Here is a 25848-nt window from a genome sequence, read left to right as displayed (position 1 = left end):
TTGGGTGGGCATGTACCCAGCTATGCTTACCAACCATATTCTGCACAATCTCTCCACTTCAGGGGTTTCTTGAAGCCTGAAGAATGTTTCAGAGTTTTCTCAAAGGTAACAAAGTCGAGAAAGGCTGGTAAAGAAGAAGAAGAAGAAGAAGAAGAAGAAGAAGAAGAAGAAGAAGAAGAAGAAGAAGAAGAAGAAGAGGAGGAGGAGGAGGAGGAGGAGGAGGAGGAGGAGGAGGAGGAGGAGGAGGAGGAGGAGTTGGTTCTTATATGCCTCTTTAAAGAGGAAGAAGAAGAAGAAGGAAGGAAGAAGGAAGGATGAAGGAGAAGGAGAAGGAGGAGGAGGAGGAGGAGGAGGAGGAGAAGGAGAAGGAGAAGGAGAAGGAGAAGAAGAAGAAGAAGAAGAAGAAGAAGAAGAAGAAGAAGAAGAGGAGGAGGAGGAGGAGGAGGAGGAGGAGGAGTTGGTTCTTATATGCCTCTTTAAAGAGGAATGAAATAGGGGCCTCTTGTTCAGCATTACCTTCTCTTCAGCCTGTTCTCGTCTCAATGTTGCCATCCCCTCCTCTAATTCCCTAAGTTCTAAGGCCCGTGAACCCTTGTCCTATATGCTCATTGGTGCTTACTGCTCATCCTTTTTCCTGGCAGAGTCATCTCCCTGCATTATAGGGCTTTTCTTGGCCTCACCCACCCATTCCCACAATTCTAGATCAGCTCTAAATGACACCTGTGCTCTCTCCAGCCCGCTGTCACCCCAGTTAGGGTCTATGCCTGCTCCTGTCCCCAACCAAGAACAGAACACGGAGCTCATCTTAGCGGTTCAGCCCATGAGTGGCGATTTCCCAGGCACCCTCCTGGCTCCCTTCCCCCAACGCTCCAGATCTTTCTCAGATTACCAGCACAGGAGGTGTCCCAGGTGACAGCAGGAGGCCACGTGGAAAGATGCTAATGGCTGCCTCACAGCCATGGACCACTTGGCTCCTGACAACATAATGGTTGGCTGCCTCTTAAATAGGCAGAGAGCAGTAAGTGTGGCACTGTGATAATTTTGGCTTTCAGACGTGGTGGAGACGATTAAGAGCCCTGTAGGCCTCCTAGGTCCCAGCGTCCTGTGTGCTCTGCCTGTAGGGTCACTGTTTGGGGGAAGGAATCCTTTCCACCCACGGTTTGTCCCGCAGTGTCCCATGATTCTCCTGGTCTCAACCAGCAGATGCTTCTTAGTACACCAGTTCCAGTCTGGGAAAAAGGGCAGGTGAATTGGAATCCCAAAGTACAAGGGTGAGTCTGGGTGAGAGGAAAATGGCAGCATTCCGTACTTGGGGCAATCCTGTTCTGTGACATTCGCCGTCTTAAAAACAGCCCTCTCACGATCCTGACTGTTCAGTGATGATCGCTGGCCTTTTGCCCAACATGAGTCCTTCCCAATGATTCCTTGCTTGGTTGTGCTTGTAAAGCTCACTGATCAATCGCTATCAGTTTTGCATGCATGAGCGTTCTCTTTTGTATCCCTCTGTGTACCGAAACATTCGCCCAGGGTTGTTTTGTAATCTTGACCTTCACAGATGATGCTCCGAGTCTGAATTCCCCAGGCGCCACCTTCGTTCTGTCCTGAAATACGTTTACAAAAGTACTTTCGGTTACCTACTGAATCTTCCTGGACCAGTCCAACTTCATCTGCGACTCCAGCACGGCAACAAGGTTATTGGGGTGCCCCAGAGCCACAAAAGATGGTCGTGAATCAGACTGGGTGACTATAGGTGAGTGTCTCTCTCTCTTTCTCTCTGTCAGCCTAGCCTACCGCGCAGGGTGGTTGTTTAAAATGGAGGAGAGAATGACGTGCGGCACTGTGGACTCCTTGGAGGAAGGATAGGCCAACAATCGACAAAATGAATTAATTAAAAACGCAATTTAGCGAAGAAAGAGAGTAGAGAAGAAAGAGAGAAGAGGACATTGTACTTTTGTGTGTAGATAATGAGGTGCTGGATTTAATTCTCTCTGCATTCCTTTTTTAAGTTATTGTTTTGTCTCTTTGTTAACCTGATTTCATTCTAAATGAAACAAAATTTTCACACACAAAAAACACAGTTTACAGGGGGGGGGGAGTCAGTGCAAGGAAAGAGAAAATTAGAAAAACACAGGTTTAGTTCACATCAGGGAATCACACAGAGATGGAAGAAATAACAAAGAGCCATCCAGTCCAGCCCCCCACCTTCTTGGGGGCTTAAAAAAAGCACCCACTCCTGACAGGCACTCATCCAATCTCCTCCTAAAAATTTCCAAAGTAGGAGACTCCACCAGTTTCCGAGGCAGCCTATTCCATCTGCGGACAGCCCTCCCCGTCAGAAAATGCATTCTAATATTTAACCAGAACTTTCTTTCCTGTAATTTCAACCCATTGCTCATAGTCCTAGGTCCATTCTGCATACGTTAGATAATGCACTTTCAATGCACTTTCAAAGTAGATTATCCTGTTCTGCACAGGAAAATGCAGCTGCAAAAGCACTTTGAAAGCGCATTATCCTATGTGTGCAGAATACGCCCTGGTCTCTAAAGCTGCAGTAAACAAGTTCGCCCCCTTTTCAACATGTCTACCTTTTCCATAAACACTCACAGCTATTATATCACCCCACCAAGCTACACAAACCCAACCCTCTCAACCTCTCCTTATAAGCCAGCCTCTCAACCATCCTAGTCATCCTGCTTCTAACTTGTTCTCACTTGTCAATGTCCTTCATGAACTAGTATGCCCAGAACTGAACACAATACTGGACCCAGGGGAGACCCCAAACTGAAATGTGGACTTTTCCAGCTCAAAAAAGCAGGGAGGAACAATTTTAGATCATTAAGTTTCAAAGTTTTTTACATACCTGGGCTCCTGCACACACTTAGACCCACAAGCATGGGTAGAACATTTGGTCTTCTGGCAGAAAGCAAGGCATTCTGAAATGTTACGCATTTCTTTCTGAAATCCAAAACATTCCTTTGCTACTCAGGTCTTAAATACACAATGCTCTAGAAGTTTAGCTGCTGGCTACCCTTTTCTCATCTGCCAGCCCTTGAAAGGAAGGGGCAAAATTACCTGGCTATGGTTATCAGTGTGTTTATTTTAGCCAAGGTAATCCTGAAGTTAAAGATAAAATAAAGGGGATATGCCCAGAGACTGGAGCAACGCAGATAAAAGAAGCGAACAGGCCCTGTTCTAATTTAAATCAGGATCGATCTCCTTAATGAGAAGCGGTGAGGAAAAATAAATTCTATAACTGGAGTTAATCAAGCTGGAGAAGGTCTGGAAAGTAACCTTGCATCGGTGAATCTGATTTAGCTAATCCCGGCCACAGGCGGACAGAATAATATATACTTCTCATAATAAAAGATGCTCCGAACATGTTTATGCTGGTTGTCCTTGAAGCAGATGGTTTATCAAAGGTTGGACTCTGAAGTTTTCACTCAGCAGCTTTCATTCAGGGTTACCAGGTGGGCGTAGTTCTGGAGTCCTCTCTTCAACAAGGAGGAAGAGAAGAAGAGCCTCCTTCGGGTAGAGAAAAGCAGCATATAAGAACCAGCTCTTCTTCTTCTTCAGTAATCTCAGACCTCTCTCAGCCTCCCCTCCTTCACAGGGTGTCTGTTGTGGGGAGAGGAAAGGGAAGGCGACTGTGAGCCGCTCTCCTTCGGGTAGAGAAAAGCAGCATATGAGAACCAACTCTTCTTCTTCTTCAGTAATCTCAGACCTCTCTCAGCCTCCCCTCCTTCACAGGGTGTCTGTTGTGGGGAGAGGAAAGGGAAGGCGACTGTGAGCCGCTCTCCTTCGGGTAGAGAAAAGCAGCATATGAGAACCAACTCTTCTGCTTCTTCAGTGATATCAGGGCTCTCTCAGCCCCACCTCCCTCACAGGGTGTCTGTTGTGGGGAGAAAAAAGGGAAGGTGACTGTGAGATGCTTTGAGCCTCCTTTGGGTAGGGAAAAGCGACATATAAGAACCAACTCTTCTTCTTCTTCTTCTTCTTCTTCTTCTTCTTCTTCTTCTTCTTCTTCTTCTTCTTCTTCTTCTTCTTCTTCTTCTTCTTCTTCTTCTTCTTCTTCTTCTTCTTCTTCTTCTTCTTCTTCTTCTTCTTCTTCCTCCCTCCTGGCTCCCCTGATAGTTGACAGGGCGGATTGAGTCTTTCTTTGTTCCATTCCTAACTTCTATTCCTTCTGTTCTCCTAGGAATGATTCAAAAGTTCCTTGACAGCTTAGAAATAGAAAACAAAACTAATTAGGCAAAGTAGGTATTCAAATAGGAATATCCTCTGCTTCAGGACTTGTGTGACTGCTTAAGCAAACAGATGAGGTGAAAGCATAGAGGGAATACTTGGGGTTCTGCGAGTATCTACCACTGCCCTCTACTGATAGTAGAAACACTTACACTGAACGTAAAACGTTTTCTGCAGTTGTTCTCTGAGGGTGCTGTACAGCAGCGAAATCTTTCCCTGTTGCAGAACTCGTGCACAGGTGTCCCACAACCAAAATCAAAAGCCAGGCCGCCTATGAACATGAAAATCCCATTTATCCGTTCATGAGCCGTGAATCTGTCTATTCACCTTCTAAAACACCTGATGGCTTCCAGCCACACAAGACTGAACACAGAAGTACTTGTGTTTGTGTACCTGGATTCACCCATCTGTTGTCTTGTTTGAGGGCTCCCACCGGCTAGTATTTTGTGTGAATGCAGAAGAAGAAGAGTTGGTTCTTATATGCCGCTTTTCACTACACGAAGGAGTCTCAAAGCGGTGAGTAAAAATAAATTCTATCACTGGAGTTAATCAAGCTGGAGAAGGTCTGGAGAGTAACCTTGCATCGGTGAATCTGATTTAGCTAATCCCGGCTACAGGCGGACAGAATAATATATACTTCTCATAATAAAAGATGCTCCAAACATGTTTATGCTGGTTGTCCTTGAAGCAGATGGTTTATCAAAGGTTGGACTCTGAAGTTTTCACTCAGCAGCTTTCATTCAGGGTTACCAGCTGGGCGTAGTTCTGGAGTCCTCTCTTCAACAAGGAGGAAGAGAAGAAGAGCTGGTTCTTATATGCTGCTTTTCTTTATCTGAAGGAGGCTCAAAGTGGCTTATAATCCACTTCCCTTTCCTCTCCTCATAACAGACACCCTGAGAGGTGGGTGAGGCTGAGAGAGCCCTGATATTACTGAAGAAGAAGAAGAGTTGGTTCTTCTATGCTGCTTTTCTCTACCCGAAGGAGGCTCAAAGCGGCTTACAATCGCCTTCCCTTTCCTCTCCCCACAACAGACACCCTGTGGGGTGGGTGAGGCTGAGAAAGCCCTGATATTACTAAAGAAGAAGAGTTGGTTCTTCTATGCCGCTTTTCTCTACCCGAAGGAGTCTCAAATCGGCTTACAGTCGCCTTCCCTTTCCTCTCCCCACAACAGACACCCTGTGAGGTGGGGGAGGCTGAGAGAGCCCTGATATTACTGAAGAAGAAGAAGAGTTGGTTCTTCTATGCTGCTTTTCTCTACCCGAAGGAGGCTCAAAGCGGCTTACAATCGCCTTCCCTTTCCTCTCCCCACAACAGACACCCTGTGAGGGAGGTGAGGCTGAGAGAGCCCTGATATTAATGAAGAAGAAGAAGAGTTGGTTCTTATATGCCGCTTTTCTCTACCCAAAGGACTCTCAAAGTGGCTTACATTCGCCTTCCCTTTCCTCTCCCCACAACAGCCACCCCGTGAGGTGGATGAGGCTGAGAGAGCCCTGATATTAATGAAGAAGAAGAAGACGGTTCTTATATGCCGCTTTTCTCTACCCGAAGGTGTTTCAAAGCGGCTTACATTCGCCTTCCCTTTCCTCTCCCCACAACAGCCACCCTCTGAGGGAGGTGAGGCTGAGAGAGCCCTGATATTACTGGAAGAGTTCTTATACAGCACCTCTCTCTTTGCCTTGCAAAAGAATTGTTAACAATGGACAGAATCCTTGCGGATGGGAGGGGATGATGACTGCGGAATAAAAAGAAGCCGGTGTAGGTGGGATGAAAGTCTTGGTTGCTTACTAGTTTTCCTGATTCTCCAATGGCTGCAGTCGCTATTGCTCTTTCCTTTGAACAAGGGCAGCCAGTAACAAGCCCTACCTTACAGCATCTCCGCTCGCTTTCTGAAAAGCTCGGCAGGTATCCAGGGAAGTACTGATAAGTGGCCACATCGCCTACGGGCATTATATTGGGGGACTCTGCTCTAATCCTTTAATCAGCTCAGCTAGTAGCTGTACCGCATATCGTAGCGTTGAGTTCTCCTGGTTAATTATGCATCGTATGAATAAATGATCCTTCTTGTCTGCGCTGAATTGGATTTCCATGATAGTTCCCAACATCTTCCACCCGAATTGTTTTCAACTAGAGGCGACAAGGATCGGCTTTTCTGCGTATGAGATGTGTTTTTCCGGTACCAAGAGCATGTTGTCTCTTTCGTAAGTGCTTTTGTCCTTCCTAGTGGAAATTCCGGATGTGCAGGAGCACGAAGGATGTGGGAAGAGACTTATGTATTTACTTGTTTATTTTAGCGCACTTTTCTCATTTGGGGCTCAAGTGTCAAAATCGATGCCATAAAAACAGTTCAGGTCTTGAATTATGCATAAGGGGGGGTTACAAAAATGACAATGCTGTGAAGTAAAAGTAATTGTATTATTACCTGCACCCTCACAGGTTCTGACGATTTGGCCATCCTAACATAGATGTACGCACATTTTACACATGTTTGTAAGGACAGAAACACTTGAATGGAAAACACTGTTTTTTTTCCACTACCCCAAATTGGTGGCATTCTAGTCAGCAATAGATTTGTGATACCAGCTTGGTGTAATGGTTAGGAGTGTGGACTTCTAATCTGGCAATCCAGGTTTGATTCCTCGCTCCTCCTCCACATGCAGCCAGCTGGGTGACCTTGGCCTCACCACAGTACTGATAAAGCTGTTCTGACCAAGCAGTAACATCAGGGCTCTCTCAGCCTCACCCACCTCACAGGGTGTCTGTTGTGGGGAAGGGAAAGGTGGTTGTAAGCTGGTTTGATACTCCTTCAGGTAGAGAAAAGTGGCATATAAGAACCAACTCTTCTTCTTCAGTAATCTCAGGGCTCTCTCAGCCTCACCCACCTCACAGGGTGTCTGTTGTGGGGAGAGGAAAGGGAAGGCGAATGTAAGCTGGTTTGAGACTACTTCAGGTAGAGAAAAGCGGCATCTAAGAACCAACTCTTCTTCTTCTTCAGTAATCTCAGTGGTCTCTCAGTCTCCCCTCCCTCACAGGGTGTCTGTTGTGGGGAGAGGAAAGGGAAGGTGATTGTAAGCCGCTTTGAGATGCCTTTGGGTAGAGAAAAGCAGCATATAAGAACCAACCACGAGAGTTAAAAGCAACCTCCATACCAAGAGTTAATCAACCTCTAAATTCCAGGAGTTCCTTGTTGTGCTGCCTGAAACTAGTTTAAGTTGTGCTACACCTTGCAGCTGCTTGGACTCAGATGAAGAAACCTCTCCCACCCCCCACCCCCCTCACCTTCTTAGGCTGCTCTAGGCTTGAACTTGAACGACAGGGTTTCGAAAGGGGACAACAGATAATTTAAAGAAACGGTTAAGGAAGATGTTCAGTACGCTGAAACTTCCACACTTAGCAATGATGGCTCTTAATCAGTTGTATGCTTCTGGCACTTCACCTTCCGTCATTGTGATCCCACAGAGACATGCATGGCGTTGACAACTACACTGTAGAAGTTTCTGTTGGTCAGATTGATTCCCAGTTGCATCGTGAAAACCTTGGCGTCTATTTGTTTCCTTCTTGTGCAAATGCAAACTGAGATTCTTTTCTTTTGGATAGTTCTCTATTCTTTTGAGCTGATTCCCTTTTCTATGAAATTGCATAGATCCTCGGTCCTATAGAATGGGAGCCTTCTAGAAATGTTAATTGTACATACATTACCAAGTGTGTGAGATAGAGAAACAGAGCATGTGTGTGTGTGTGGGTTTGTATCCAAGAACGGAAAGCAACATGGTATACTCTGATCTTCTCAGATCTTCAGTCCCTTGGGGCAGGGGTAGTCAACCTGTGGTCCTCCAGATGTCCATGGACTACAACTCCCATGAGCCCCTGCCAGCGTTTGCTGCCAGGGGCTCATGGGAATTGTAGTCCATGGATATCTGGAGGACCACAGGTTGATGACCCCTGCCTTGGGGGACCACTAAGAACTACAGAGGAAGGCATTGGCAAACTATCTTTGTTTCACACTAGGCATGTGCACCCAAAAATAAAAAAAATCCAGACTGCTTCTGATCTGGCCTGAACTGATTTGGGCTGAATCCAAAGCACCTGTTGTTTGTTTGTTGCATATGTTCCCCTTCCCAGTCAGTGAAGGGGGGAAGCAGAGCACCCACCGAACAGTCGACCTATCAAATTCACATTTATTTTAATACAGCACTGCGGCCAGATAAAACAGATAGCAAGGGGGGAAAAAACATTTCACAGCAGAAAACTGCACAATCAGGGAGCCAGTACAAAATTTAAAATATATAAAATTGTATCATTGATGGGTACATTATGAAAAATGCATAGTAAAATTCCTCTAAAATTCTTCACTTAAGCTTAAGTTGTCTTTCCTGTGTGCTAAGCACATGCACACAAAATTTGGCAACCTGCTTAATCATATGGCCCCTACTCTTCCACAGGAGGAATATTACTTTTTCTTTGTTTGAGCTGATGGGGGAATTCCTGAGTAATGGGAGGATGAATTTATTTCTTGCAGAGTTGAAGGTAGGGCACCTGAAGAGGACGTGTTCAATTGACTCTATCTCCCCGGAATTACAGTCTTTCAGCTACCTATCATTATCAGCTGTTTGGCATGGGGCTCTTTAAAAAGACTCAACAATCAGTCCCAGCTGTTACCTGGGGTGCTCTTTAAACGACTCTCCAATGCCTTGGCCCTGGAAGTTATTTAAAGAGCTCCCCACGTAACAACTGACAGGTGGGCTGCCTGCAAAGTCTTTGCGAGGCATTTAAAGAGTGCCGCACCTGGTTATCTGTATCAGCTGTTGTGCAGGGCTCTCTTTAAATCACTCCCCAGTGCCTTTTCATAGGCTTTGCAGGAAGCTTTGGGGCCTGTGAATATAGGGGGTATCCTTTAAAGGGAGCAAGTGGCCACATAACAGCTGATAATGACAGGTGCACTGCCAATCCCTTTAAATCCCCCCCAAGCTTGAAGGGAATGTGTACCAGTCATGATCAGCTGTTCAATGCACCACTCCCCCACCTTCTCAGGTGCTGCCTGAGAAACTGGGGGGGGGGGGGATGCATTTAAACGGCCTAAATAAGGACCTCTTGTGGCGCAGAGTGGTAAGGCAGCAGAAATGTTCTCTGAAGCTGTCTGCCCATGAGGCTGGGAGTTCAATCCCAGCAGCCGGCTCAAGGTTGACTCAGCCTTCCATCCTTCCGAGGTCGGTAAAATGAGGACCCAGCTTGCTGGGGGGTAAACGGTAATGACTGGGGAAGGCACTGGCAAACCACCCCGTATTGAGTCTGCCATGAAACTGCTAGAGGGCGTCACCCCAAGGGTCAGACATGACCCGGTGCTTGCACAGGGGATACCTTTACCTTTAAATAATGGCCAAATTACAAATCATGATTTGATTAAATGAAGGGGCTGGGTTGTTTGGCTTGGATAGGTTGGAAAGTACCCAAATCAGCATTGATCCACTCACCCCCACTTCATAGTAGCCTTGAAGTCCCTCACTGGAGTCACGGTAAGTCAGTTGGGACTTGATGCCGCTTACTGACATGGTGAATTGATGGTGCTCACGTATATATCCCGCTGTATAGCCACTAGCAACGAGGATGGATTTATCTTTGTTTTGTTTAGAAGTCCCCGAGTTGAATAATCAACTGCAGCAACTTCTGGAGGCCTCACTTCAAAAAGGACCTGGACAAAATTGAGAGGGTGAAGAGTTGGAGGCTGACCCAGGGCCTGGGGACCAAGCCCCACAAGGAAAGGCTTGAGGGACTTGGGGATGTTCAGCCTGGAGAAGAGGAGGTTGAGAAAGGACATGATTGTTCTCTTGAAGTATTTGAAGGATTGTCACTTGGGAATGGTTCCTGTTGGTACTAGAGGAGAGGACCCGCAGGAACTACTGGCTAGATATCAGGAAAAAAGATGTGTACAATAGTTGAGCAGCGGAATGGGCTACCTAAGGAGGTGATGATCTCCCAATCACTGGCAGTCTTTAAGCATCAGCTGGAAAGATATTTATTCCGGATGCTTGAGGCTGATCCTGCATTGAGTAAGGGATTGGACTAGATGGCCCCTTCCAGCTCTTTGAATCCAGGATCCTATAAGGTGCACAGGGGGGTTGTGAAGCAGCCTGCAAGTGGGCAGCATAGAGGGTTGTTGTGAAAGGGGGGCTGGGAGGGGAGACCCTGTATGTGCTCTGAGAAACAGCCTGGTGTAGTGGCTATAGAATGTCTGGGAAACTTAGGTTTGAATCTCCGTTTCGCCCTGGAAAGTTCTGGATGACCTCGGGCCAGTCGCAAGCTCACCGCCTCACAGGGTTGTTGTGAGAACAAAATGGAGACGGAGAGAATGTTATAAGCTCCTTTGAGGCCTCATTAGGGAGTAAATGAAGCAAACAAAAAATAGACAGGCGAGAGGAGACAGAATCTTATTTGTGGTTATGTTTTTATCCCGTAATAATAGATATGGGAACCGATAAGAACAGATACGGCACTTGATCTTGGCCAAAAGACCGAGAAGGTCTTCTGGCTATCATTTAATAGCTCTGCTAGTGGACCCGGATTTTAATATAACATTAGATGTGTGCAAAGATTTAGCCGCTGAATTAAATGTCATTTGTTTTTAATGAATATTGAACAGCAATAACTTTTTGTTATAGTGCTGTCTCTCTCTGGTTGAACGGCCGGTCGGCCTTAAAATCTAGATGGGATGGGAAATATATGGGAACGGTGGGTATGCCATAGGTCAGAGCCTTAAAATGAACATCATTAAGTGATCCAGAAGGATGGGGAGTGTTGGGCTAGGGCCGGGTGTCCCAGGTTCAAATTCCTCTCTGCCTCGAAACTCATGCTGTAGCTGCTCGTTGGCCTTTCTGTCTCCCTCAGCCTAAATTAACTCATAGGGTAAAAAGGGGTGCAGGCTATAGGTAGGAACGAGATTACGTTTCCACCTGGCAGAATTGAACTTTCCTGTCTCCCCCTGCAGCTTACTTAGAAGAAGAAGAAGAGGAAGAAGAGGAAGAAGAGGAAGAAGAAGAAGAAGAAGAAGAAGAAGAAGAAGAAGAAGAAGAAGAGTTGGTTCTTATATGCCGCTTTTCCCTACCTGAAGGAGGCTCAAAGTGGCTTACAGTCGCCTTCCCTTTCCTCTCCCCACAACAGACACCCTGTGGGGTGGGTGAGGCTGAGAGAGCCCTGATATCACTGCTCGGTCAGAACAGCTTTCTCAGTGCCGTGGCGAGCCCAAGGTCACCCAGCTGGCTGCATGTGGGGGAGTGCAGAATCGAACCCGGCATGCCCGATTAGAAGTCCGCACTCCTAACCGCTACACCAAACTGTACTTACAGGTACAGGAGACCCGTGGAATGACCACGTGGGGGTCTGGATCCAACCCCAGGTCTATATGCAACCCAGCAGGATAAAATCCATCTAACTGACCTCAGCAGGGGTTCCTCCTGAGCAAACAGCTAGTGAAGATTAAAGAGTCGAAAGCCACTCACGTATACTCACATGCGCGTACGGAGCGCTCTGTTTGCTGCCTTAAATACTGAATTTGCTGAAAAGTGGGACATATTTTTTTTTTTTGGCCAAGCTGAGTATAATGATCGTGTAATTCACAAAATATATGAGCCATTAAAGCCCCGTGACATCTCTTTCCTGTGCTAAAGATTGTAAAGGGGATTAATGGGAACCGATAAATCTATTCCCACAGGAAAAAGAACGTAAGACATGCAAAAAAAAAAAAGAAAGGGGGGGGGGAGCAGTACGAAATATAGCCCACCTGGTAGGTTTATGGCCTCCCTGAACACGGTAATCATTTTAAAGAGAGGCTGATTATCACAGGCGACAGAAGCTGAGCTGGCAGCCTCCGTAGCATCCTTTTTGACTGGCGCGCCAGGGGGTCAGCGAGATCCCCCTTTTGTGGCTCTCAGATGGGAATGACTCATCCGGGCGTCTTTCCGTCACGGAATGAAGCAAGCGGGCTCCTCACAAAGAAGCCAGATTTCTGATTTGTCCACCAGGCAGGTGGCATGGCCTGGTACAATTAGAAATGTCACACAGAGCCGGCCTACCGGCTCCCCATTGCCTCACTAGCTGATTCCCCCCAGGAGACACCCTCTGCCACAACGGATGTGCTTTTGTTTTCTGGTATCCTGTGCAGGGACAGGCACAATTGCATTTGCACGCAGGTGGCCCCGTGAGAGCATCTTTTATAGTTGAGCAGAGGAACCCAGAGGTGTGGCTTCTCCTTAGGGTCCTGGCAGGAGAAAGCCAGAGAAGCATTTCTCCGTTTTTTGAAAGAACAATATCTACTGGCCAGCACCTCTCTAGCAGAAATAGGGGCTACTTGAGAGCAGCCCAATTCTCAAAGTAAGAATCATAGCCCAAGTTCCCCTCCCTAATTCCCTGTTATTTATTGGAAACGTTTTTAAGGAGCTCAAGGTCTGTTGATGAAGACTCTGCCATACCTTCTCCCCGCCACGTTTACTCTTCAATTGTCTGCCTTCTACTAATTTAAAAAGGCAGAAAGGTGTGTCTTTGAGGGAGGTCCTCAGTTAGCTAACTATCTGAAGAAATTGAAATTCAGCTGTGTTGAGGGGAAACATTGGATTAAAATGATATTAATTGTGAGGGCCTAAATAGAGCTTCTTCTGGCGCAGAGTGGTAAGGCAGCAGACATGCAGCCTGAAAGCTCTGCCCATGAGGCTGGGAGTTCGATCCCAGCAGCCGGCTCATGGTTGACTCAGCCTTCCATCCTTCCGAGGTCGGTAAAATGAGTACCCAGGTTGCTTGCTGGGGGGTAAACGGTAATGACTGGGGAAGGCACTGGCAAACCACCCCGTATTGAGTCTGCCATGAAAACGCTGGAGGGTGTCACGGCCCGGTGCTTGCACAGGGGATACCTTTACCTTTTTAAATGTGAGGGACTCAGCAATTATTGTAAAAGTACCTAGGTTTTTGTTGGCAATTTTAAATGAAATCCTTTTTACGATGGAATCTACATCTCGAACTGTTTGAAATTTTCGTTTTACGCTCTGCAATTCTATGCCAATAAAGGTATCCTGATTCTGGTGCAGTGAAAAGAGAGGCCCATAAAGCAGCGTCAAAAAGCCCTGAAATGCTGGAGTTGGCAACCAGCCAGATCAGGGGGTGGGCAAGGAAGGGGCTGGGCCTGCAAGGCGGGAGCAGGCTGGTTCCGCCACACCCATCACTGACCATTTTGAGAGGAGGGGAGCAGTCTGACATATCACCTGATAAATGTTTAACAAATTCTAAAAATGTATTAGAAGAAGACTTGGTTCTTATATGTTGCTTTTCTCTACTTGAAGGAGGCTCAAAGTGGCTTACAGTTGCCTTCCCTTTCCTCTCCCCACAATCAGAGCACCCTGTGAGGGAGGTGGGGCTGAGAGAGCCCTGATATTCCTGCTTAGCCAGAACAGCTCTGTCAGGGCTATGACTAGCCCAGGGTCATCCAGCTGGCTGCATGTGGAGGTGCGAGGAATCAAACCCTGCTTGCTAAGTTAGAAGCAGTGGCTCTAAATCATTAAAGGTAAAGGTAAAAGTATCACCTGTGCAAGCACCGAGTCATGTCTGACCCTTGGGGTGACACCCTCTAGCGTTTTCATGGCAGACTCAATACGGGGTGGCTTGCCAGTGCCTTCCCCAGTCATTCCCGTTTACCCCCCCAGCAAGCTGGGTCCTCATTTTACCGACCTCGGAAGGATGGAAGGCTGAGTCGACCTTGAGCCAGCTGCTGGAATCGAACTCCCAGCCTCATGGGCAGAGCTTTCAGACTGCATGTCTGCTGCCTTACCATTCTGCACCACAAGTGGCTCTAAATCATTACGCCTTTAAACGAATATGAAAAATTAATTTACTCTCACCCATTCAGGAAACCTTTCTGGGGCTGTCAAGAATCCCCAGGGTCATGAATCGTAGAATCATAGATGCACAGAGTTGGGAGGGACCTCCTGGGTCATCTAGTCCAACCCCCTGCACTGTGCAGGACACTCCCAACCCTATCGCTCATGAAACCCTGGTTGAGAAAGCCTGCATTAAGAGACGTATTTCCTCAGCATATCATAGAATCACAGAGTTGGAAAGGACTATATAGTTCATGCAGTCCAGTCCCTGGACCAGCAGAGCAAGAGGGCTTATCTAGACGTCAAATCACATCAAGGAGAGCATTGCGCCCTGCAGGACTCCACAAGGCAGAAGCTCAACTGCTTCATCCTGATGTCCCTGACCTTGGAGAAAGGAAATCAGATGACCTCTATATCCCTGCATTGGTGAGGCGGTGTCAAATACTGCTGGGAGGTCTAATAACTCCAGCATCACTGACCCACCTGAGCCCAGCTGCCCCTGGAGAACATCTGTAAAAATGACCAAAGCCAGTCCCACCCCGTGGCCCGGTTCAGAATCCGGAATGGAAAGGATCCAGGACTGATGCTTCCTCTAGGAATAGCTGCAGTTGATCCGCTGCCTAGGAGCACGTTAACTATGCTACATCCCCTCCCTTCATAATAAACAGACACAGCAATATTCCTGAAGGAATGAGAAGAAGATTGTATGTGCTGTGGGTTACATTAGGAAACCAAACTTCCCCCTTTCCCCATAGGCACTGTGAAGAAAATAAAATATATTTTTCCATATGACAAACAGCCCAGGCATCTTACAGAAGGCAGTGATCCCCCACCACCAAAGTTGCATGAAATACAAGAAATCTAGGATGAAGAAGGATCAAAGTCAGGGTTGGCCAAACTGTGGCTCTCCTGCTGGCAGGGGCTCATGGGAATTGTAGTCCATGGACATCCGGGGAGGCATGGTTTGGCCACCGCTGATCTAAGTTCTGTCTGTGACAGCTGAGTGATGAAGATCAAATTTCGGACTTCCCTTTCATTTCCCACAAGAGCATTAACACGCTCTCTCTTTTCCGCGGGAGCATGTTGGGTTGGTGGTTGGTGGTGGTTGAATTGCTAAGCAATTTCCAGCTATGGCTGCTTCTGGGAACATAATTTTCAAGGGAGTGGGGGACGCCATAAGGAGTAAGTATGCATCACTGGGAGTGTTTGGGTGCCAGTGTTAAAACACGGAGAGCTTGGAATCAGATTAGTTTACTGGCAGGATTCATAATTACCAGTCCCAGCTCAGTCAAGTCAAGGGGAGTTCCCTTATGGCTAACTAATTCTATGATAATTAGCCTGAAGTTTCGAGCGTCTTCTGAAAACCATTTGCCGCCAAAGATTTTTAAGTTGCCGGTGGGCATTGAGGAAAATTATCTGCCACCAACCACCGATCTGCAGGGCAGGGTGTTTAGATCAATTGATGAGTCTGATTTCTGAGCTCCCTTTAATAGTTTCTGCCCTCCTTTTACGGAAAAGATTCAAGGAAGGCATCTTTCCTGGGCCAATTTCTGAACAATATTCCTGCTGACAACTGTAATATTTTAATTTTCCTTCCTTTTTCTACTTCTGCCTCATTTCCTTGGGAGGCGTGACAATTAATGGGCTGTGCTAATTTCCTTTGAGACCAGATTCCTAATTGTGGCGGTAATTCTTCACTTACAGTCTTTTAGGCCCTTCCGAGCGGCGTGGACTGGATTCACTTTGCATAGCTTCACACTTTGATTATAGATGCTCCATCAAGAACATTCAGGCAAGCAGTTCCTTACCCTTTCAAAAGCTGTCCGCTGTTTTCGAGAGATATCAGACAGATTCACAAGTGCAACAGTGTGATGGCGGCTGAAAATTAAATCTGGCGGAGGGGGAGGTTGGAGGCACAACAAATCCATCTCCCCAAAATGCTAAGAACCGAAATAATGCTAATAACTAATCTCAGAAAGAATAACATTGAATGGATGACATAACTGCTATCACGAGCTACGGTGGTAATAATATGCAATCATTATGTATTAGGATAAAGCGTGGAGAATACCAATATTCCCAACCCGCACTGGATCAAGATCTGCAATCCAATATAGGCTGCAGTTCTGCTTTTACCTAGATTGGATTATGAATCTTGTTTCCGTCCAAAAAAGAAAGCTAGATGCCGGGGGGGGGGGGACGGGAAACCTGGGCTAAAATGAATTTCAATACTGATAAATGTAAAGTTCTGAATTTAGGGAGGAAAAACCGAATGCAGCATTATAATGGACGCCTGTCCACACTTTATTCTGAAAAGGATGGCGAAGAGTCCTTAGAAAGAATTCATGGGGCGCTTTTTGGAGGGCAATTCGGAGAGGTGGGAAAGGTGCCTTGCTAATTAGAGGAGAACTCAATACAAGAGGACAGGGGGTGGAAGAACGTTACCCAGAGGGGTTGAAAAATCAGGAGATATTTCTGCCCCTCTGACCCTCAGAAATCATTTAGGAAATGGAAGGTTTAGGATGCTTAGGGCTGATCCTGCATTGAGCAGGGGGTTGGACTAGATGGCCTGTATGGCCCCTTCCAACTCTATGATTCTATGATCCTGCGTTGAGCAGGGGGTTGGACTAGATGGCCTGTATGACCCCTTCCAACTCTATGATTCTATGATTCTATGATCCTGCATTGAGCAGAGGGTTGGACTAGATGGCCTGTGTGGCCCCTTCCAACTCTATGATTCTATGGTTCTATGATTCTATGATCCTGCGTTGAGCAGGGGGCTGGACTAGATGGCCTGTATGGCCCCTTCCAAATCCATGATTCTATGATTCTATGAAGGTGGACCTCACTACCAAGGAGAGTCTGGCCAGGTCAAAGTGGCAAATGGTTCTTTTATTAGGATTTGAAAACAATAGGCACACCCATGTAAAGGTAGATTGGTAGTGGTTTATTACTTATAATTAGCAGGCAGTTGCAATATTGGTGTCCCAATTTCACAGCAATCCTACATACCTAACGAGACAGGTTCTAATTTCTAATCAGCCACTGGAAGCCCGGTCAGCAGCAGAAATATGGACCCCTGGCCTGAGGTGTACAGCATCCAGTGCCAGTGTCCAGCCAACATTTTTAAGCTCAAGCTAAAAATCTAAACAAGGGGGGTGGTGGTCTCTTACTACCCATCATGCCATGTAGAGGCTGGTGAAGTCTCCCAGTTATAACGCACTGCCTGTTTTTAATGAGCTGAGATCATAGGAATCTTCACCCAGCTTCCTGTGTCCAAGTTCAAAAGGTTGAGATAAGCATGTTTACACATGAGCAATACTTGCCGCTTACAGCTGCGTTTCAGCAAGATAACTAAAAGCAAGACAGCTAAAAAGCAAGGCTTGTCTCTAGACCCATACAAAATGGAGGGGACATCTATGTGAGGTGAGAAACTGTTGCTTAATCTATGTAATTAAGCCACAGTTGAAAAGACTCACTCATTTTTTAAAGCTTACATTGGCAGAATGAACTGTTTTTACAGATTTCCTCTGCCCCAAATCTATGTTGATTACAGGTGGTTTGCAAACAGGAAACTATGACCTAATAGGAATCACAGAAACTTGGTGGGATAATACAATTGAAATACTAAAATTGAGGGGTATAACCTATTCAGAAGGGACAGACAAGAAAAGAAGGGGGGAGGTGTAGCAATATCGGTTAGGAATCTTTATACTTGTGAAGAAATACAGGTACCCAAGCATGAAAGTTCAGTTGAGTGTATTTGGGTAAATATAAAAGGAGCATGAAATGAGAGGGGTATTGTTGTGGGGGTCTGCTATAGACCACCAAGCCAGTCAGAGGACTTGAATGAGATACTGCTAGACCAAATTATACAATTTTTAAAAAGGGGAGAAACAGTGGTCATGGGTGACTTCAATTACCCAGATATCTGTTGGAAGACCAACTCTGCTAAAAATGCAAAAATGCTAAAAAGTTAAATTCTTATCTTGTCTTGCCGACAAGCTTCATTTCCCCGAAAGTAGAGAGGGGAACCAGGGGCTCTGCTATTTTAGACTTGATTCTCATCAATAGGGAAGAACTGGCAGATGAGGGGGAAGTAGTGGTCACACTTGGTAGCAGGGACCATGTGCTTTTGGGATTTTCAATTGTGGGAAAGAGAAAACCTTTATGTAGTCGTACGTACAGACTGGACTTCCGGAAAGCTGATTTTCACAGAGTTAAAGGTATGTTGCGTAGAGTCCCGTGGTCAGAAAGACTTAAAGAGTCCAAGAGGGCTGGGAGTTTCTTGAAAGTGAAATACTGAAGGCTCAATCCCAAACAATTCCCTTAAAAGAAAAGATGGAAGGAACCTAAGGAAGCCAAGTTGGCTCCATAAGCAGCTGTCAAATTATTTGAGGAATGATTTTAGGAAATGGAAGGAAGGCCTTATTACCAAGGATGAGTATAAACAAATACTCTGGACTGACAAATGCCCTGGACTGACACTCGGAGGGGCCAATCGGGAGCCGCTTTGTGGCTCCCGATTGGCCCCTTCGAGTTTTTATCCCAGACTCGCCCTGCCCCTTTCTCCACCCACTTATCCTTTACTCTTTTATTTTTACCGCTCTTGTGGGAGCGGTTTACAGATTCTACGATTCTATGAGACTTTAGTCCTGTTAGTTCAGTATTCGGTCAGTGGCTCAAAGCAAAAATTCAACACAATTTTGGGGCCCCTCCCAGATTGGGCTGGAGCAGCTGCCTTTCTTGCCCATCAGCAAAGACCAGCCCTGCTTTTAAAAAGTAGCCGAACAAATATTGAGCAGTGTGTAGGGAATGGCAAGGAAAGATGAGCAAGCTAGAGCACATGACTTTGGTTTGAAGCTATGTAGCTATTTGTTCAACCCATTTTGTACTCTGCACATATCCAAAATGCTCCTCAGGCAGCTTCCAGTAATAAAATGGCAACATTTTTTTAAAGATAAACTAATTAAAAGCACATCAACTCAGTAAAGAGGCCAGAGACTAGCAATCAAGCTGTGCAGCAGAAGAAAAACCTGCAACGGAAGCGATTCCGCAAGAATGTTTATGAACACCGAACGTAAACATGCAATAAAAGTGCAATGTGTAGTGGAGTCACACGGATAACAACCCACAGTGCTACCGTGAGCCAGAGTTAAACCCTTCTGCACCTACTGACTTCAGTGAAATTAGAAAGGTAAAACTTTGCATGGGGTGTTATTGCCAGTCAGGCAAAGGCCCAAGAAACTAGTCTTTTTTTTGCATGGCTCAACAAATTTACCAGTAAACCATATATTTTCGGAAAAGACAGGTCACTCCTGACCGGATTGGCCCTTCAGATCTTCAAATCCTTCAGACAGCTTCCAAAATCTGGCTTCATTCCTAATTTTAGAGTCTAGTAGCACCTTTAAGACCCACAAAGATTTATTTGAGGCGTGAGGTTTTGGGTGCAAGTACTCTTCCTCAGACTATGAACTATCAAACTTCTAATTCCTAATTTTGTGAGGGTCCTCAGGACCCTAACTGGCTGTGCAGGCAGGGCGGGAAAATGCCCTCAGTATTAACAGTCATAAAGAACCTGGAAGGATGTTTCGTTTTGTCAGTGATGGCCCCAGAATCTTTTCCCAGGGATATCTTTCTGTTTGGAGAGACGAAGGTGGGAGAGACGTCCTGCTGCATGCTTCTATCCTCAGTCACATCCACCCCTCCGTCCCTCTGCAGCAGGCCAGGGAGGAGGAGGAGGAGAGAAGCCCCAAATAACAGTCATGGAAGCTAAAGTGCAGACATTACAGAGTGCTGGAGCTGTGAGGGAACAGAACGACAGAAAAGACAAGGGAAAACTGATGGGCAAGCTCCATGAACAAATTCACTGCTGGGATGTTGCAGTCGCTGGATGTTGTGAACAGCCTCTCATTTCATCACCCCCATTCCAGCCTCCAGACCATCTATCCACTCATCCTTCCAAGCATCATTATCATCATCGTATCACATTGTCATATCGTCGTCAGTAAACCATATATTTTCGGAAAAGACGGGTCACTCGCTACCTGATCGGCCCTCAGCCAGTAATAGGCCTCCCCTGTAGCTGAGCCCCGATTAGGAGGGAGGCCTCGGCCAGGAAGGGCTGATAAGGAGTCAGCTCGGAACATGCTGGGTGGAAATGGAGACGGCCCCACTAGGTAGCTCAGGCATGGAGGGAGAGGAGAGCAGCAGCAGAAAAAGAATTGACCCCAGTGAGTAGCCCTGGCGTGGATGCAGGGAGAGGAGACCCTCCCTCCCTCCCTCCCTCCCTCCCTTCCACAGGCTTCTGTGCTACAAAAAATATCCCTCTTTCTTCCTCTCTCTCTCCCCCTCACTCCTCTGTGGTCAGAAAGCTCGGGAGCAGGGGTTGCGAAGTCTGTATTGGCATTGGAGATGGGTGTGGGCGCCATTGTAAACTGTGGGTCAGAAACCCAGGATCCCTCAGGAGTGGACCGGGCAACCTCCCCTGAGTATTCGTCCTCAACCTTTGGTTCCACAGGCGGAAGAGTCAGGTATAAACCACATTGCTCTCTTCCACCATTTCCAGCAGCGCTTGTGGAGGGTGAGAAGCGCAAAAAGGCAGCAGATGACAGCGAGACAGCAAGAAGGTGAGAAATGGCCGGGAGGCGCGATAATATTTAGCACTACGCCATTCAGCTGGCGTAATGCTATTTTTAGCAATGTGCGGAAATGCCCTCAGTTTCATGTGCTGGACATGCCTCTCCAGAACTGCTGGTGCCATGAAGAACTTGTTGGATATATTTTGTGTAAAAGCAGCAGGGTTAATATAAAAATGATGAGACCAGACAAGGAAGTATTATTAAAGCATATAAAAAGACTATCAGGGTAGAGAATACTGGAAGCTAAAACAGGCAAAAGACATTGCTTCTGTGAGCTCAGAACTGAAGCTGTTACATGATCAAAATTCAAAAAAATCTCCCTCTGCCTAAGGCAGATCTCTGCTTGAAACAAAGGGAGGAAGGACAAACCTTCTCTTCTGATCACTGTTGCTTGCGTGTAAACAGACATGCAGTCAGTGGAGAAAAAACATTTACATACCAATAAACAAAATCTGTCTCCACCAGTAACCAATGTCAACAAATAGTTAACCCTTTCTTTGATGGTCAGTGGCCAATTCTTGCTGAAAGCCAAAGGCCTAACAGAACTCCAGAGTGTTCTGCCCCAAGAGCATATGGTAGGGCAAGCTAGAATTACCTCTGGCCTCTTTTTGGCCGTTCCACCTGTTGGCGCCAATTCTGAGGTCTCTGGGCTTCATTGGTCGTTGGCTGCTCCCTGGCTTGGGTGTCCTTCCCAGCGATTCCCCTGCCCTCTGTTTGCTGTAGCAGGAAATGCCGAAATGAAACAAGGAAAACTGACCGAAAGGCGACCTGCAGTTCATAAATGAAATCTTCTGTTTTTATTCTTTGTGGTGTCCAATGATTAGTTCACTGACCAGAACGTGCTCGTTTTCATTAGTGTCAGGGCTCTCTCAAATGTAAACGTTGTCTTCTATTAATTACTTAAAATTGTCCAAATGAAGATAATCATATTCATACAGATGTGAACTTAGTCTTAAAGGTGTGCACAGCGCCCTGTAAATTAACAACAATTCCACATAATACATTTGTGGTAACGCCTTGGAGGAGGAGCTGGTCTCATGGCTTAGATGCCACTCAGCGCTAAACACCCACTCAGGGCAGCTGTCCCGCCCCTGAGTGCCTCCTTCTCCAACTGGCTGGCCTCTCTGTCCAGCGGCCAGCCAATCGCCTTCTATCCCCCACCCCTGACCACCCCCTCCTCCTTCCACTTCCCTCCGAGGCTCGGAGGCTGCAGATCCCTGCTGTGTGAGAGCTGCCCCTGCCAGTAAGTTCCCTAACAGCTGCCTGCAGCCTTCCCAGGTCCTGGAGGGAGGGGTAGGCCATCCGCAGAGTACATCCACCCCACCCCACTCCAATCTAGTGCCCATTGTATTCCTGAATGCAACAGGCTTGGTCCTTAGTGTATTTATAAACCCTCATATGAACTGTCCAACATGTACTTAGTATAAGTAAAATAAAATAAAATTGCTGATAGAGAAAATCTTATAATAGTGCTCATACCTTGCAAAAGCTGTGCTTCTCTGATGTTCTCCTGGGGACCCAGTACCTCATGGATAACGCCTACTTGTCTCGAAAGCCCGCCCTGATGCAATACACAGAGCAGGATTAAATGCTCCATGCACATGTATTGCGATAAATTCTGAAAGAGCCAGTCACAAAAAACATGTAAAGTCAAGTACTGAATTAAGTCCCTTAGGGCAGGGGTAGTCAACCTGTGGTCCTCCAGATGTCCATGGACTACAATTCCCATGAGCCCCTGCCAGCGTTTGCTGGCAGGGGCTCATGGGAATTGTAGTCCATGGGCATCTGGAGGACCACAGGTTGACTACCCCTGCCTTTGGGTGTTAGGATTTAAGTTTGAAAACGTAGTAAACTTCCCTCTGCAACAATTCCTTGAAAAGATCAGTTCTGCGATCCATATTTTGAATTATTATTTCCAAATCAAAAGCTTGGAGTAATTGGCTGCCCCCTGGTTTGGGCATCTTTCCCAGCAACCCCCTGGGCTGTCTGTTTGCCACAGCCAGAAATGCTGCCTGCCACAGCCCTGCCTTTCCACGTGGACCCAATTCCTTTCTGGGTCTTCTCTTATCCTGTTGCAGGTTTCTGCTGGGGCATCCTCAGGTTTGTTTGTTTTTTAAGTCTCTCAGCTGCACCCCTGGATGAGTAGGAGGAAAGAAACAATTTTAAAGGAAGCCACCACACCAGAGTTCATTCAGTTAATTAACCGCGGTTCCTCTCCCCCTCCCCGAAAAAAAGTTTTTGCAGGGAAATGTATTCCTCTTTGTCTGTGTCTTCCGTGTAAAGCAGAGAACAGATGAAGTATAACAAAGACTTGCCTTCTTCTTACAAACTTTTTATTGATAAGCTTTTCAACTCGTACAAAGACCGTTTTGTAAAGGCAACACAGACGGTGCTTTTGAAACTAATCACAAAGCAGGACAAAGACAAAAGAGGAGAGAAACGCCGCTACCTAGAGACAATCAATCGTAACATTAGAAGATGGCGTCTCGAAACTATTAATAAGCCAAATTACTAGCAGAGCAACAAGGGTCCTGGATGACTCTTGCTTACAAGATCAGCCTTCAGAAACGGACAAGGAGCGATCATTATACAGTTTTGTATTTTGCACATTGTGAAGCAGACTGCAAATTTAAAAGCCATAAAACCATAAAGGTAAAGGATAAAGGTATCCCCTGTGCAAGCACCGAGTCATGTCTGACCCTTGGGGTGACACCCTCCAGCGTTTTCATGGCAGACTCAATGCGGGGTGGTTTGCCAGTGCCTTCCCCAGTCATTACCGTTTACCCCCCCAGCAAGCAAGCTGGGTCCTCATTTTACCGACCTCGGAAGGATGGAAGGCTGAGTCAACCTTGAGCCGGCTGCTGGGATTGAACTCCTAGCCTCATGGGCAGACAGATTCAGACAGCATGTCTGCTGCCTTAGCAGTCTGCGCCACAAGAGGCTTATAAAACCATAACCCCCCCCCCCAAATTACACAATGCCTGACAAGATTATAGTGGAGAATAACCACATTCTCCTTTAACTCCACAGCCCCTTTGTCCAGCAGGAGGATGAAGTGAAAGTCCTTAAGAGAGAAAGGGGGGGAGGGAAAGCAGCTTACAGCCCTAGCCTTGACCACAAGGTGGCCAAGGTGTTGGGCCCAGACCACAAAGGACCTTGAAGGTCAAAACCAAGACCTTGGACTGAGTTGGAGAACAGTATGGCACGCAACAGCATGGGTATAGTTAGAGGCTAAAACAAAACAAGAGTCTTAGTTCACCTTAGAGGCTTAATCAGATTTTGTCACATCATTATTATTTTCTAGGCATCTATGCCTTGCTTTTTCTCCCTATGACCGTTTATGCACTGGAGGTTTTATGCCGGGCTGCAGGCTGGAGTTTTAGTCGTGGCAGGGTGGCCCACCTCTTCCTGCACCCGCATGGGGGAGCATTTGGCCCAGTGCACAGAAGCAAACCAACTATGTCATTAGAAGGCAAGATATTACGGCCAAAGCTCACTTCCTTTGGACACATCATGCGATCAGACTCACTAGAAAAATCATTCATGCTCGGCATGGTCAGCGGCAAAAGGAAATGTGGTTGCTAAAGGATCTGCTGGCTCAACACGATCAAAGCCGATACAGGGATGACCATGAACCAACTAAAAGAAGCGGTCATTGACAGAGACACGTGGCAGAGACTTTTCTAAGAATCGCCAAGGGTCAGACATGACTGAACGGATGACATCATCATCATCATCATCACATCTGTAATGAATGTCAAAAAACGAAAAGCACGATCTCAGCTTACAGATGCAAACCTAAACAGCACACTCTAGATCAGGGGTAGTCAAACTGCGGCCCTCCAGATGTCCATGGACTACAATTCCAAGAAGCCCCTGCCAGCGCTGGCAGGGGCTTCTTGGAATTGTAGTCCATGGACATCTGGAGGGCCGCAGTTTGACTACCCCTGTTCTAGATTGTTACAGCATGGACGCTGTCTCCAGATTCTGATGCAACCATTCAAAAACTGTCTCCTAAAGGAAATACTTCCAGAGTGTTAATGTTTTTGGCCCGTTTGTGTCTTGAGTCAAAAGAAAATATCATTAGCTGGTTTGCCTATATCCTTTACGAAGTTTCTCTTTCTTGTACCTGGCATTATTACATTCGATGGCACACACGGTCTGGCCCAACCAAGTGACCTTTACGTCAGATCTGGCCCTTGTAACAAATTAGTCCAACATCTCTGCATAAAGGGTGAAACCTTTGTCTGACCAGGGCTGGCCCAGCTGACCATTCAGGGCACCAAACGTCCACTGAGAATGTTTGTAATTATAAAGCCAGTTCCAGAGGTCACCCACCCCTGCAGAGAGGCAGTGCAGCCCCTTCTCTTGCACAAGGCTGCAAGGGTGAGCCCATGCATGCAAATTCCAGGCCATATCTCATCTTGCACATCTGCTGCGGTGCAGCCGGAAATAAATCCGGCGCGGCAAAGCCGGTATCTCTGAGCGAGGACCGTCGCTTGCTTTCCGAGATGGTGTGAAGATGAATGAACATTTGAGGAGCCCTTTGCAAAGGGAAAGCGCTAACTGTTATTAAGAGAAATCAAACCTGACAAAAAGAGCAGCCCGCACATAATTCCTCTGAAAGCTGACAAAGCAATCGCTGTCACGGTCAGCAGATAATATGACAAACAATTCGCCCATATTAAAAGTCTTGGGAGCAGTTCATTTCCTAGCTGTGAAGTTTCATTAAACTCGCTCCTCTGCTCCTTGCGTGCCCCCTTCCCTCTACTCACTCTTTTTTGACCTGTTGCTTCTGCATAAACCTTTGGGGGGTGTTTTCTGGTGCAGGTGGAAAGGATTTGGTGATTTGTTTCTGCTTTCAACTAACCACCTTTCTACTCCTAGTTTCTTTCTTTTGTGAACCTTTTTATTTTGCACCTTTTCTAAAAGAAAAATGGTGTCGTGGTTAGGAGTGTGGACTTCTAATCTGGCGAGCCGGGTTCGATTCTGCACTTCCCCACATGCAGCCAGCTGGGTGACCTTGGGCTCGCCACGGCACTGATAAAACTGCTCTGACCGAGCAGGAATATCAGGGCTCTCTCAGCCTCACCCACCTCACAGGATGTCTG

General features: G+C 46.6%; 1 pseudogene; it reads right to left on the bottom strand.

The window, feature by feature from the left end:
* Window positions 1–10590: 10590 nt before the first annotated feature.
* LOC143827572 (U2 spliceosomal RNA) lies at window positions 10591–10760 on the bottom strand (annotated as a pseudogene).
* Window positions 10761–25848: the final 15088 nt, after the last annotated feature.

Source organism: Paroedura picta, chromosome 17 (genome assembly GCF_049243985.1).
Source record: "Paroedura picta isolate Pp20150507F chromosome 17, Ppicta_v3.0, whole genome shotgun sequence".
Taxonomy (NCBI): domain Eukaryota; kingdom Metazoa; phylum Chordata; class Lepidosauria; order Squamata; family Gekkonidae; genus Paroedura; species Paroedura picta.
This window is presented reverse-complemented; position numbering and strand designations above follow the sequence as displayed.